At 46.2% G+C, this 15,623-nt stretch overlaps 1 protein-coding gene across 3 annotated transcripts in view; it reads left to right on the top strand.

The window, feature by feature from the left end:
- Window positions 1-15,623, top strand: part of LOC139265728 (GRAM domain-containing protein 2B) — a 197,896-nt gene that overhangs the window by 141,273 nt on the left and 41,000 nt on the right. The window lies entirely within an intron of this gene.

Here is a 15,623-nt window from a genome sequence, read left to right as displayed (position 1 = left end):
AATTCTCTGCCCAAGGAAGCAGTTGAGGCTAGCTCATTGAAATTATTCAAATCACAGATTGATAGATTTTTAACCAATAAGGGAATTAAGGGTTACGGGGAGCGGGCGGGTAAGTGGAGCTGAGTCCACGGCCAGATCAGCCATGATCTTGTTGAATGGCGGAGCAGGCTCGAGGGGCTAGATGGCCTACTCCTGTTCCTAATTCTTATGTTCTTATAACTCTTCTTCAAAGCTACTCGGCCAATTTACTTTGTCCAATCAATATGAAGGTTAAAGTTGCCCATGATTATTGCCGTTCCTTTATTGCAAGCCTCCATTATTTCTTGATTTATACTCCATCCAACAGTGTAGTTACTTTTAGGGAGCCTATAAACTACACCCACCAGTGACTTTTTCCCCTTATTATTCCTTATCTCCACCCAAACGGATTCAACATCGTGAACTTCTGAGCCAGTATTGTTTCTGACTAACATACTGATCTCATCCTTTATTAACAGAGCAGCTCCACCTCCTTTTCCTTTCTGTCTGTCCTTCCGAATTGTCAAATACCGCTCAATATTTAGTTCCCAGCCTTGGTCGCCTTGCAACCACATCTCTGTAATGGCTATCAGATCATATCTATTTGTGCCGTCAACTCATCTATTTTGTTACGAATGCTGCATGCATTCAGATAAAGAGCTTTAAAAAAACATTTTTACCATTTTGTTCCTGCTTTGACCCCACTTTCTGATTCACTTTTATGTTTATACATTCTGTCCCTTCCGATCACATTTTAGTTTTCATTTCCCCTAGTGCTACCCTACTCTATTGCCTTCCCTTATTCTTTGACTTTTTACATTTTCACTCACCTGAATACGCCCCCCCCCCCCCCCCACTAATTAGTTTAAAGCGCTCTCTACAGTTATTCGACCCCAGTCCCAGCACGATCTAAGTGGAGTCCGTTACAACGGAACAGCTCCCTCTTACCCCAGTACTGGTGCCAGTGTCCCACGAACCAAAACCCATTCCTCCCACACCAGTCTTTGAGCCTCGTGTTTAACTCTCTGATCATATTTACCCTATGCAAATTTGCTCGTGGCTCAGGTAGTAATCCAGAGATTATTACCTTTGTGGTTCTGCTTTTTAATTTGGCCCCTAACTGCTCATACTCCTTCAGCAGAACCTCTTTCTTTGTCCTGCCTATGTTGTTGGTACCCACGTGTACCACAGGTCGGGCCTGGGACATCATGGGCCCCCCGACCTGGGCGAGAACAGTTCCGCAGGTCGGGCTATAAAAGAGCTGGAGCGGCGTACCACTTCAACCTCCAGCGTGAGCTGCTCCAAGTGTGTGCCAATTTTGAGATGGGCGACTGGGTGATGTCATCAAAACCCTGGTCACCGTTTTGGAGCGTGGGCAGGAACATTGGCAGGGGCCAGGTACAGAGGAGTGGGAAGGTCGGGGCAGATGAGTGGCGAGTGTTTGTGGCAAGATGCAGTGAATGCTTATGGCGGAGGAGCGGTGAGAGATCGTGGAGGAGGTGCGACAGATGAGGATACGGGATCCAGAAGAGCTGAGGGCCCAGGGGCAGCATAGGCTAGCCCACACTGCGATATGTGTGCGCGCTAGGTCCTTGCAGCAGAGCAGGTCTCCAGTTGTCTTGGATAATCCTTGCCACTGGACCAAGACCTAGCTCCATCAAGCCCGTGTAGTGGCTGGTGTGTAGTGGTTGGTGTGCAACGGTCACCACACGTTTTTTAAAAAAAAAATTCACGCACCAGCATCTTCCACCCCCTCAATTGGAGTTCAGGACTGGAACATCGGGTCCTTCAAGGAAACACCTGTGCACTCGTAGAAGCAAGTCATCCTCGTTTGAGGGACCGCCTATGTTGATTTGTGGTATAAAACTTCAGAGTGGAAATTAAAACATTTGATTTAGTCCACACGCACATTTGTGTGCAATCAATTTAAAGACTGCCAAATATAAATGGCATCTAGATTTGCCATTGCCGCCACAAATTTTTGCTATTCATTAATGCGAGTGATAACATTTAAATGAGCAGGGCCAACCACACAACTGGTATAATTTAAATGAGACCTGACCGCATCGCGCAAATGACAAACCCAGCTGAATAATAAAACTTGAGATTGTTGTTGTACATCAAGCTTAAAGTAAGCAAATTGTGGATCTAATTTTGTATATACTGTCATGGAGGAATATAGTGAAAGTTGCGATTTGATGCATGTTTCATTTGGAAACTTTTGTAAATTTTCATATGTAGGGCATTTATTTTGTAGTTTAACATACTTTTCTCTCATTAAATGTGACTTAGCAGCAGCAGTGAAACTTAGCCATGTGGTATAACTTGTGATAGAAAGTCTTGTTAGAAAATGATGCATTATTTTTCAGACCATGAGCTTGATGGCAGATATGAGGGCCTGTTCTTTGAACACTCTTCCTCAGGCGGCCGAAGGCTGCACAGGTGCACTGGAGGCGGTGTTGAATCTCGTCATCAATGTCTTCTCTTGTTGATAAGAGGTTCCCGAGGTATGGGAAAAAGTCCACGTTGTCCAGGGCCGCACCGTGGATCTTAATGACTGGGGGACAGTGCTGTGCGGCGAGGACAGGCTGGTGGAGAACCTTTGTCTTACGGATGTTTAGCATAAGGCCCATGCTTTCGTACACCTCAAATCTGCCACCAGCCTCCGGCTCTCAAATCTGCCACCATGCTCATGGTCTACAGGGCTGTAGTAATACCCGCCCTCTTGTATGACTGAGACATGGACCATGTACAGTAGACACCTCAAGTCGCTGGAGAAATACCACCAACGATGTCTCCGCAAGATCCTACAAATTCCCTGGGAGGACAGACGCACCAACATTAGCGTCCTCGACCGGGCCAACATCCCCAGCATTGAAGCACTGACCACACTTGATCAACTCCGCTGGGCAGGTCACATTGTCCGCATGCCAGACACGAGACTCCCAAAACAAGCGCTCTACTCTGGCTCATTTGCCATGAAGGAGTTCAAAGGTGGGCAGAGGAAATATTACAAGGACACCCTCAAAGCCTTCCCTGATAAAAGTGCAACATTCCCACTGACACCTGGGAGTCCCTGGCCAAAGACCGCCTTAAGTGGAGGAAATGCATCCGGGAGGGCGCTGAGCACCGCGAGTCTCATTGCCGAGAGCATGCAGAAATCAAGCGCAGGCAGCGGAAAGAGTGTGAGGCACATCTGTCCCACCCTCCTTTACCCTCAATGACTATCTGTCCCACCTGTGACAGAGACTGTGGTTCTTGTATTGGAATGTTCAGCCACCTCAGGACTTATTTTAAGAGTGGAAGCAAGTTTTGCTCAATTCCGAGGGACTGCTTATGATTTTTTTTTTCAGAGCTTAAAGCTATTTTATTAGTTTCCAAGTTCTTAATACATCTATACTGCACCCTTGATATTGGCCATGCACCTGAAACACACACAAAGAAATCCCATTTGAGAGCCAGCAGTATGAAGTGGGTAGTTGCAATATCTGCCCATGCAGATTCATCTGCTGGGCTTGGTTAAGAAACCAGGACTGGCAAGAAGGCCTTTTAGAACATAAGAACATAAGAATTAGGAACAGGAGTAGGCCATCTAGCCCCTCGAGCCTGCTCCGCCATTCAACAAGATCATGGCTGATCTAGCCGTGGACTCAGCTCCACTTACCCGCCCGCTCCCCATAACCCTTAATTCCCTTATTGGTTAAAAGTCTATCTCTCTGTGATTTGAATACATTCAATGAGCTAGCCTCAACTGCTTCCTTGGGCAGAGAATTCCACAGATTCACAACCCTCTGGCAGAAGAAATTCCTTCTCAACTCAGTTTTAAATTGGCTCCCCCGTATTTTGAGGCTGTGCCCCCTAGTTCTAGTCTCCCCGACCAGTGGAAACAACCTCTCTGCCTCTATCTTGTCTATCCCTTTCATTATTTTAAATGTTTCTATAAGATCACCCCTCATCCTTCTGAACTCCAACAAGTAAAGACCCAGTCTACTCAATCTATCATCATAAGGTAACCCCCCTCATCTCCGGAATCAGCCTAGTGAATCATCTCTGTACCCCCTCCAAAGCTAGTATATCCTTCCTTAAGTAAGGTGACCAAAACTGCATGCAGTACTCCAGGTGCGGCCTCATCAATACCCTGTGCAGTTGCAGCAGGACCTCCCTGCTTTTGTACTCCATCCCTCTCGCAATGAAGGCCAACATTCCATTCGCCTTCCTGATTACCTGCTGCATCTGCAAACTAACTTTTTGGGATTCATGCACAAGGATCCCCAGGTCCCTCTGTACCGCAGCATGTTGTAATTTCTCCCCATTCAAATAATATTCCCTTTTTTACTGTTTTTTTTTCCCAAGGTGGATGACCTCACATTTTCCGACATTGTATTCCATCTGCCAAACCTTAGCCCATTCGCTTAACCTATCTAAATCTCTTTGCAGCCTCTCTGTCCTCTATACAACCCGCTTTCCCACTAATCTTTGTGTCATCTGCAAATTTTGTTACACTACACTCTGTCCCCTCTTCCAGGTCATCTATGTATATTGTAAACAGTTGTAGTCCCAGCACCGATCCCTGTGGCACACCACTAACCACCGATTTCCAACCCGAAAAGGACCCATTTATCCCGACTCTCTGCTTTCTGTTAGCCAGCCAATTCTCGATCCATGCTAATACATTTCCTCTGACTCCGCGTACCTTTATCCACCTTTTGTGTGGCACCTTATTGAATGCCTTTTGGAAATCTAAATACACCACATTCATCGGTACACCTCTATCCACCATGCTCGTTATATCCTCAAAGAATTCCAGTAAATTAGTTAAACATGATTTCCCCTTCATGAATCCAGGTTGCGTCTGCTTGATTGCACTATTCCTATCTAGATGTCCCGCTATTTCTTCCTTAATGATAGCTTCAAGCATTTTCCCCACTACAGATGTTAAACTAACCGGCCTATAGTTACCTGCCTTTTGTCTGCCCCCTTTTTTAAACAGAGGCGTTACATTAGCTGCTTTCCAATCCGCTGGTACCTCCCCAGAGTCCAGAGAATTTTAGTAGATTGTAACGAATGCATCTGCTATAACTTCCGCCATCTCTTTTAATACCCTGTGATGCATTTCATCAGGACCAGGGGACTTGAGTCCCATTAGCCTGTCCAGCACTACTCCACAAGTGATAGTGATTGTCTCAAGGTCCTCCCTTCCCACATTCCCGTGGCCAGCAATTTTTGGCATGGTTTTTGTGTCGTCCACTGTGAAGACCGAAGCAAAATAATTGTTTAAAGTCTCAGCCATTTCTACATTTTCCATGATTCTCTTGCTCAGATGACCGTTGACTCAGAAACCAGATTATATATTTTTGTATGATAAAGTAGAAAATCATTTAAAGGGGCACTATCTTCCTGAAAAGTAAGTTGCAGAATCAAAGAAAGATAGACTTTACAGCCATTGAAGTACTTTTGGAGTGTAGTCCAAATTGGAGGAGCAGAGATCTCAAACAGTTGTAGTGGTGGATACAGTTACTGAGATAGGGAGTGGTGAGGCATTGGAGGGATTTGAAAACAAGGATGAGAATTTTTTTAACTGAGGCATTGCTGGAGTGTAGTCACTGTTGTAATGTGGGAAACGTGGCAGCCAACTTGTACACAGCAAACTCCCACAGACAGCAATGTGATAATGATCAGATAATCTGTTTTTGTTATGTTGATTGAGCCAGGACACGGGGGATAACTCTCCTGTTCTTCTTCAAAATAGTGCCATGGTATCTTTTACGTCGCTGAGAGGGCAGGCAAGGCCTCGGTTTAACGTCTCATCCAAAAGACAGCACCTCTGACAGTGCAGCACTGGAGTGGAGTGTCAGCCTAGATTTATGTGGTCAAGTTCCTGGAGTGGGACTTGAACCCACAACCTTCTGACTCGGAGGCAAGAGTGCTACCCACTGAGCCATAGCTGACACAAAGTTTCCCTAAGATAATATAAGTTGTAGCAAAATCCATAATTGAATTACTTGTGTATAATAATAAAGCAAGTTTGGCAAACTGTTTTTCAAGAAAACTAACCATTTTAGAGCAAAAGTAAACATTTATTAAAGTGAAGTCAGAGTTTAGGTAACTTGTACATATGTGTCTTATTCTTTTTCTTTCTGCTTTGGAGTTTGAATGTAAAATCTGGATTTGTGCACTCCCACTGATTCCTTTTTTCAAAGTGCTCTTTTTGCCAGGTTAGTCCTGAATGTTGTGACGAGTGTGTGATTATTGACTTTACCATGTGATCATTGGTTCAGTAACAAAGGTGACTCTAACATTTTTAGATGGCTTGTTAGCTATAAAAGCAATGGACTTGATGGAACTAGTTTTGTTTTTCAAACTTTTCCATTCCAAGTTTGTCGTCTTCTCAACTGGATACTGGCTCTGAAAACTTCTATTAGCTGAAAGAAACATGTCTCTTGTCACTCTCCCATAGAATTTTGTACCTTGGTGCAGCGGATAGTCGCGTTAGTTTTTTTTTCTGCCCCTATTCAATAGGAAGCAGCTAAAGCAAAGTGAATTAAAAAAGGTAAAGCATTTTTGCCGATATGATTTAAAACATGATCTGCATCTCTGTTGCGAGGTAGCTTTTCACTGCAGCTGCTTATCCTAGATTTTAAAGTATAATATTAGTTAACAGTCAAAACAATTTTTATAATCATTGTTAAACCAAGAATAAAAACAGAAATTGCAGGAAATCTCAGCGGGTCAGGCAGCATCTGTGCAGAGAGAGTAGAGTTAACGGGCCCAAGTTTCGGGCCGTGCCGTGGACGCCCGTTTTTCGCGCCACAAAGTGCGCCTAAAAAAAACTTACAGATTCTCCGGCTCCCTGCTGGTCCTCTGGAGCCGGGCGCGGCGCAGCAGGAGCTGTGGGGGGCGGAGCCAGGTCCCTGCGCTGAAAACAGTGCCGGGACCTCTGCATATGCGCGCTACAGTGGGCGCGAATGTGCAGTAGCTCCAGGTGCCCAAAACTGTGTGGGAGGGGCCCGAAGCACGCAGCCCCTGGCTGAAAGGCCTCACTGGGGCTGCGTGCATAAGGCTGCCTCCCACGCCCAGTTCCTGCTTCCTCCCGACCCGACTCGACTCCCGCTCCCCCCCGGCCCCCGGATTGGACCCGACACTGACTCCCGCTTCTCCCCCGCCCCCAGGGACCGGACTGGACCCGACCCGACCCGCGCTTCCCCCCCCACCCGACCTGACCTCCCTCCTTTTTTCCCCCCACTCCCAACCACCACCTCTGACCCGACCCCCCTCTGCCTCCCCCCACCCCCCCTACCCGAGCCAACCTGGCCTCCCTCCTTTCCCCCCCCCCCCCCCCCCCCCCCGGACCCGACCTCCCTCTGCCACCCCGACCCGACCCGCGCTCTCCCCGACCCGACCCGCGCTCTGGACCTGACCCGACCCAACGCCACCTACCTGTAAATCTGGTGCTGGGGACGAGCCCTGCCCGAAGTCTTGGGCCCGGCCAGGCCCGGCCCGTTCAGCCTCCCTCTCCCTTCTCCTCCTTCCCCTCCCCCCTTCTCCTTCTTCTCCTTCCCCCCCCCCCCCTTCTCCTCTTCCCCCCCCTTTCCCCTTCTCCTCTCCCCACCCCTTTCCCCTTCTTCTCCTCTCCCCTCACCCCTTTCCCCTTCTTCTCCTCTCCCCTCACCCCTTTCCCCTTCTTCTCCTCTCCCCTCCTCCCCTTCTCCTCTTCCCCTCCCCCCCCTTCTCCTTCTCCTCTCCCCTCCCCCCCCCTTTCCCCTTCTTCTCCTCTCCCCTCCTCCCCTTCTCCTCTTCCCCTCCCCCCCTTCTCCTTCTCCTCTCCCCTCCCCCCCCCCTTTCCCCTTCTTCTCCTCTCCCCCCACCCCCCTTTCCCCCTCTCCCCCCACCCCCTCTACCACCCCTCCTCCCCCTCCCCTCGCTGTCAGAAACACAGACACTGACAGACAGAGTGAGAGACACACACAGACAGAGAGACAGAGACACACTGGGGTGGGGTGGGGTGGGGGGGGGGGGCGCTCCCGGTGCTACAGTCGGTGAATAGAAATGTTTTGTTTTATTGTTTTTTTAAAATTATTTCTTATTTTTTTTTGATTGATTTAAAGGTTGATTTATTGATGTTTTTATCATTTATTATTGATGATGGCTCTTTATTTGTAAAACTGAAGTGTTTAATGTTTGTAAATTTCCCTTTAAACCCCCCCCATTCCCTACGCCTGATTTGTAACCAACACCTGATTTTCTAAAGTGTAGACAAGGTTTTTTCGAGCGTACAAAAATCTTCACTTACTCCATTCTAAGTTAGTTTGGAGTAAGTTTTCACTGCCGAGACTTTGAAAACAGGTGTAAGTGGCCAGACACGCCCCCTTTTGGAAAAAAAAATTCTGTTCCAAAGTGCAACTGTTCTAACTGACTAGAACTGGAGCAAACTAAATGCCGAGAATTTGAATTTCTAAGATACTCCGTTCTACACCAGTTGCTCCAAAAAATCAGGAGCAACTGAGGCCGAAACTTGGGCCCAACGTTTCAGGTCGACCTGAAACATTAACTCTGTTTCTCTCCACAGATGCTGCCTGACCACCTGAGATTTCCAGCAATTTCTGTTTTTATTCCATATACCAGCATCCGCAGTATTTTGCTTTTGTATTGTTAAACCAAATATGTGCTGCCATTATACTCCTACTTGGGGTTAGCACTATGAAAATCTCTCCCTTCGCACCCTTTTTAACCTGCTTTACAGATTATGGCTCCTGGGTTGGCAGCTCTTTACTAAGCTGTCCTCTGTAACTGTGCTCTTAGCCATCCTTTGCCCTTTCTTCCCCAAATCTCTCCTCTTCCATTGCTTAAGATATCCTGGCTCCGATAGTAAATGCATTTCAATCCAAACTACAAGTTTAAAGCTAAATCTGCAGATCCTGCTTGTCTTTGTTCTCGCTGAGCTCTTTTCAGCTGGAGCTCTTTGCTGGCACGGGCTAGACGGGCCGAATGGCTGTATCCTGTGCTGTAACCATTCTAGGATTCTATGAACAGTTGGAACTCTGCTAAAATTTGACTTCCAGGTCACCTGGATTCCTCTGCTGCTCTACTGACTACATTGTTTGACTCAGCTGCTGTGACACTGCTGCTCTGCTTTTAGGTTGCTTCAAGTTTTAATAATCTGAAATATTTTCTCAAGTTGGTTTCCGAACTCCTGGACTTTTTTGGACATCTAGACAATGTTTCTGCTTTCAACGCCACTACTCTTCTGCACTGGATTACACTGTAAGACTCACCTGCTGTGTCTCTCTGCTGCTAAACGATTTTAAAAATAACTTTTCGACTGCATCTGTCTCTCTGCTAAGCTGGTTCTACTGGTTTTTCAACTTTGCTGGTTTCTGGCTCGCAGCTGCTGTAATTCTTGCTATCCAGTCACTCAATCTACTGGTTTATCAGTTTTGCTGGTTACTGGCTTGTGGCTTTACATGTTCCCTGCCGGTTTTGCTCTCTAACTTGCGTCAGTTTCACCATCATCTTTCTGCATCGCTACCAATTCTCATTCCTATGGCAACAACCTCCATCCTTCAATACTCTACCCTTCAAATAGCTGCTGGACTTCACTCGCCTGCTACACTTGTCTCTGAATTTGGACAGTGGTTCATCAATGCTCTGTGCTCGCTCTATCCTGCCTATGTTGGCTTTGTCCCTCCATGGAACCTCTGACTTTGACCCTGGTCTCCCTATTATTGTCTCCAACCTATTCCCTGTTACTACCAGGAAAAATGTATCCCATTAATTACTGCATAACCAGGCCAATGTGACCTGAGCTTTTCCCTATGTCCATTCGCTTGCTCACTTTGGCTGCCACTCCAGGCCAGAGCCGTTCACTTCTATTTCCATTCTTTTCTCCCCTTTTTCCTTTTCTCTTTCTCCCTCCCTGACCGCACTCTCCTGTTGTCATGCCTCCTTTTCATCTCTCCTCTCTCGGATACTCTGCCCTTCCAAATCCCTATCCCAATCCTTCATTACTCTTTGACCTTCCTACTCTCCTGCCCCCGTCCCAGGCTTGACTCCCTCTTAGATAAGCGTACAGCTTCCCTCTGTGCCTCTCTTGGAATCCTCCAAAGGGTCCATCGAAGCACTCGTCGCTGCTTCGTTATGAGTAGCAATCCCAATTGTCCCATCCTACTTTCTCGCCGACCTTCTGTCCAGCGCACCCGCGGGGGGCTAATCTTGCCAATCTTCTCCCCATCCAACTCACCCCTCCCAGCGCTGACCCTGTGGACGCTGGGCAGTTAAGAGTCAACCACCTATCTGGAAACATTGTTTTACTTTCTCTTTCCCCCTTGCGTGTATCTCAAAGTTCACTCTGGAATGCCATTTTTCAAGGCTGAAGAGTCTTGGCTTATCAAGTGGTCTCCTCTGCACTTGTATCATAGTGGGTGGAACGGGCACTCATTTTTGAATAATTTTGGCAATATAACCAGGCATCATTTTTTTTGTTAGCTCATGCTGTTCACTCACGGTGAGCAATGGGTTAACTGATGCCCAATGGCTGTTCCAATTCTTTCCTGTCTCTTTGTCTCTTACTCACCCATGGAAGATGTATTTTACTTCTGTTATGCCGTACCTTGGATTTGTCTGTAATTGACCTACATTTGCTCAAGCACAATCTCTGCCAAGCTTGCTGTAATTCTGGTTGCCTCCTCTCATTTCCTGCCCCCTCAGCTTGGTATCTTTTAGGAATGCAACTGCTTTTCTATGAAACTGATTCTAGGTCATTTATGAAAAAAAAACTTGCATTTATATAACGTCTTTCACGGCCACTGGACGTCCCAAAGCATTTTACAGCCAATAAAGTACTTTTTGAAGTATAGTCATTGTTGTAATGTAGGAAATGTGACAACCAATTAGCTCTCAGCAAACTCTCTCAAACAGCAATGCAATAATGACTAGGTATCCTGTTTTTGTTATATTGATTGATAAGTATAACAAATGAGGGATAAGTATTGGCTAGGAAATATATGCCAGGAGAAGGTAAGGTACTACCATGGACCCCTGGAATGCTTCACTAAATATATTTTTCTCTTTCCGCTCCATTTTATAACATCGGGACCCAATCGCAATTTTTACTAGGAAGCCCGAGTAGGAAGCATCAGTGAGTTTCCTGTCTGACCAACTCAACGATGAAGCAGATTAAAAATGTCCTTGCTGGGCCTCTTCTGGTTGCCATTCCCAACAGATTTTGCCTGGCAGGGAAGCCACTACTGCTCTCCTGCTTGGGACTTGGGTTAAAATAACAGATCGGACCAGAGCATAACATCAGAGTCCGATCTGGATATTTAAAGAAGACCCTGCTGGTTTGGGGCAGGTGCCCTTGTTGCCCACAATTTAATATTGCATTCGACCAGATCAGCGTGAGAAAGGAGTGGGTAAATCTCTTCGTGTTAATTGCGCCCAGGCTGATTTCCACCAGGTGAAGTGTTAAAATCAAGCCCTAATTGTCTCTTACTAGTCCCAATCACTTTGATTGCTTTTGTACAATATTGCACTCAGACCAATTCCCTTCTTATAAATGTTGTAAATTTCTTTGTCTCATTTCCAATTTTTTTGTTAATCCATTTCATTTCATTATTTACTTTGCTTTACTTGCACTGGGGTAAGGATTTGGTTAACTTATGTTGAGTGGTGCTTCCTAGTCTATTGCTAACTTTGGCCCTCATACCCCTGAAGTTGTACACATTACTGGGTTTGGTTACATGCTAAAAGCTACTGTGCTCCCTGAAAAGTGGCTAGATCAAGTAAGTTTGAAGAAGAGCTGCCTCTCACAGACACGGGGTTAGAGAGCAGTAATGTACTACAGCAACAAACTCTATTTGTGCATTTCCTACACCCTGCATTATTCTCTCATCGAATATTGGCTAGTAAACTAGCTTGGCCTGTAGCCAAGCCCACGTGTTGTCCTGGCCCTTTTGTGCTGAATTTGAATTCCATATGGCGTTTCCAACAATCTTCACCTTCTAGATGTCACTTACATATCATCAACAACAACATCATCATCATCATCATCATCATAATCATAGGCAGTCCCTTGGAATCGAGGAAGACTTCCATTCTTAAAATGAATTCTTAGGTGGTTGAACAGTCCAATACGAGAACCGCAGTCTCTGCCACAGATAGGACAGATAGTCGTTGAGGGAAGAGGTGGGTGGGACTGGTTTGCCGCACACTTTCCACTGCCTGCGCTTGCTTTCTGCATGCTCTCGGCAATGAGACTGGAGGTGCTCAGCGCCCTCCCGGATGCACTTTCTCCACTTCGGACGGTCTTTGGCCAAGGACTCCCAGGTGTGAGTGGGGATGTTGCATTTTATCAGGGAGGCTTTGAGGGCATCCTTGTAATGTTTTCTCTGCCCACCTTTGGCTCGCTTGTCATGAAGGAGTTCCGAGTAGAGTGCTTGCTTTGGGAGTCTTGTGTCAGGCATGCGAACAATGTGGCCCACCCAATGGAGCTGATCAAGTGTGGTCAGTGCTTCAATGCTGGAGATGTTGGCCTGGTTGAGGACACTAATGTTGGTGTGTCTGTCCTCCCAGGGGATTTGTAGGATTTTGCGGAGACATCGGTGGTGGTATTTCTCCAGCGACTTGAGGTGTCTACTGTACATGGTCCATGACTCTGAGCCATACAGGAGGGCAGGTATTCCTACAGCCCTGTAGACCATGAGCTTGGTGGCAGATTTGAGGGCCTGATCTTCGAACACTTTTCCTCAGGCAGCCGAAGGCTACACTGGCGCACTGCAGGCAGTGTTGAATCGCATCGTCAATGTCTGCTCTTGTTGACGATAGGCTCCCGAGGTATGGGAAATGGTCCCCGTTGTCCAGGGCAGCGCCGTGGATCATAGAAACATAGAAGTGTAGAAAATAGGTGCAGGAGTAGGCCATTCGACCCTTCGAGCCTGCACCACCATTCATGGCTGATCATGCAACTTTAGTACCCCATTCCTGCTTCCTCTCCATACCCCTTGATCCATTTAGCTGTAAGGGCCACATCTAACTCCCTTTTGAATATATCTAATGAACTGGCCTCAACAACTTTCTGTGAGAGAGAATTCCACAGGTTCACAATTCTGAGTAAAGAAGTTTCTCCTCATCTCAGTTCTAAATGGCTTACCCCTTATCCTTAGACTGTGACCCCTGGTTCTGGCCTTCCCCAAACTCAGGAACATTCTTCCTGCATCTAACCTGTCCAATCCCGTCAGAATTTTATGTTTCTATGAGATCCCCTTTCATTCTTCTAAATTCCAATGAGAATTCCATCCCGGGAATCAGTCTGGTGAACCTTCGCTGCACCCCTTCAATAGCAAGAATGGCCTTCAGATTAGGAGACCAAAACTGTATACAATATTCAAGATGTGGCCTCACCAAGGCCCTGTCCAACTGCAGTAAGACCTCCCTGCTCCTATCCTCAAATCCTTTCTCTATGAAGGCCAACATGCCATTTGCTGCCTTCACCACCTGCTGTACCTGCATGCCAACTTTCAATGACCTGATGTACCATGACACCCCGGTCTCATTGCACCTCCTTTTTTCCTAAACTGTCACCATTCAGGTGATATTCTGCTTTCCTGTTTTTGTCACCAAAGTGGATAACCTCACATTTATCTACATTATACTGCATCTGCCATGCACCTAACCTGTCCAAGTCACCCTGCAGCCTCTTGGCATCCTCCTCACAGTTCACACTGCCACCTGGCTTTGTGTCATCTGCAAACTTGGCGATATTGCATTTAGTTCCTTCGTCTAAATCATTAACGTATCTTGATGACTGGGGGGCAGTGCTGTGCGGTGAGGACAGGCTGGTGGAGGATCTTTGTCTTACAGATGTTTAGCGTAAGGCCCACTCTTTCGTACTCCTCAGTAAATACGTCGACTATGTCCTGGAGTTCAGCCTCTATGTGCGCAGACGCAGGCGGTGTCCGCATACTGTTGCTCGATGACAGAGGTTGGGGTGATCTTGGACCTGGCCTGGAGACAGCGAAGGTTGAACAGGTTCCCACTGGTTCTGTATTTTAGTTCCACTCCAGCGGGGAGCTTGTTGACTGTGAAGTGGAGCATGGCGGCGAGAAAGGTTGAGAAGAGTGATGTCACTTACATATAAGACAATTCTTGCACCTTGTCATCCATATACTTTCTGAATACCCTGTACCTTTGAATTTGATCAGACCTGTCAATATTGGGCAAATCCTGGGTGTGAGAGAGTCAGTTGCAGGTCTGCCACGTAGCGAAGGTATTGCTTCATGCCGTGTGTGTGTGTGTGTGCAAGCTGTGCTCCTTTTAACCGAGTTTGCTGATCTGATGTGGCTGGTCTGCATCGCATTATTATTATTCAGTTATTATTAGTGACCAAGTTGCATCTCCTGGTACTTTATAGTAGAAGTGATTTAAGTCAATATTATACTAGAAAATTGGCTCTAGCGTAAAAGCAGCTGTTTCACACTTTCTCACTTCCCAGGAGGTGGGCAATTGTGATCTTTTGCTGGAAAATTGGTAGTCCTGCTTTAGCTAGTTATGCAATGCATCCATAGAGTATTGAATTTTTGTAAAGTACAGAATCAACTATGACAAATATGTTTCTACACTAGTGATTTTATTTTGTTACATTGATATACCTAGAATAGTTATCAAAGCTCACACGAATTATACTGGAGGATGCCCATGAAACTATAACTCCACTGAGAAGTCAGTGGTTTCAAAAAGGGGGAGAAAGTATGGCAATGGGAGGGGAGGGGCGAAGAGACCAAGTAATTAATTTAACTCAACCCCGTGGGTACTTGTATTTGGTGACACAGTACACCTTGCTACAATGGTGGCGGTGGTTCTTAGTGAAGCAAAGTCTGCTGCCCTGTTGGCTATGATCTGATGGTTATCAAAGGGGCCATTTGTTTATGGCACCGCTCTGGAGAATGACCACTGAGTGAGCAATGCATAAATCTTTGAAGGCCAGTGTACATAGACTTGGACACTGCGGCACAGATGATCTTGATACAAATCGCCAAGTCAAATCAAAAGATTGACTGTAATATTGCTAATTCCTTTCTCTCTTGCAATGGCACTGAGCTTTTAAAATATTTAGCTCCATTACTTGACAATCATTGCTAAACTATACTCTAGAAAACAGATTACAAAAATCATCTCATATTTATGGACAAGGAGGTCCATTTGTCCCCTCTTAAAATCATCCTTCCAAAACAATGCAATGCTACACCCACACCCCACTTTGCTGCATCTAGTTGTTAATGATTCCAGGCTTTCTGCCTCCACCACTCTGCCTGGAGGTTCATTCCCAGTATTGATCACTTTATGCACAAAGAACAACCTTCTGGTATCTGTCCTAAAATTACCTTTTACTACTTGGAAACTGTCCTTCAGCCCTATTCCCACAGTTTAATTTTTAGTACTCCATATTAACATTTCTATACAATTTATTATGTTATTTACCTCGAAGATCACTTCTCAGGCGCCTCCTTTCCAGGCCAAAAAACCCATGTCTCTCCATGCATTTTCGACCCCTTGTAGTAGGGATCATCCCTTGCTCTTCTCTTCACTGCCTCCACTGGTTCCCCTATTTCTCC

Source organism: Pristiophorus japonicus, chromosome 1, assembly GCF_044704955.1.
Source record: "Pristiophorus japonicus isolate sPriJap1 chromosome 1, sPriJap1.hap1, whole genome shotgun sequence".
Classification (NCBI taxonomy): Eukaryota; Metazoa; Chordata; class Chondrichthyes; family Pristiophoridae; genus Pristiophorus; species Pristiophorus japonicus.
Note: the sequence above shows the minus strand (reverse complement) of the source record. Positions and strands in the feature narration are given on the sequence as shown.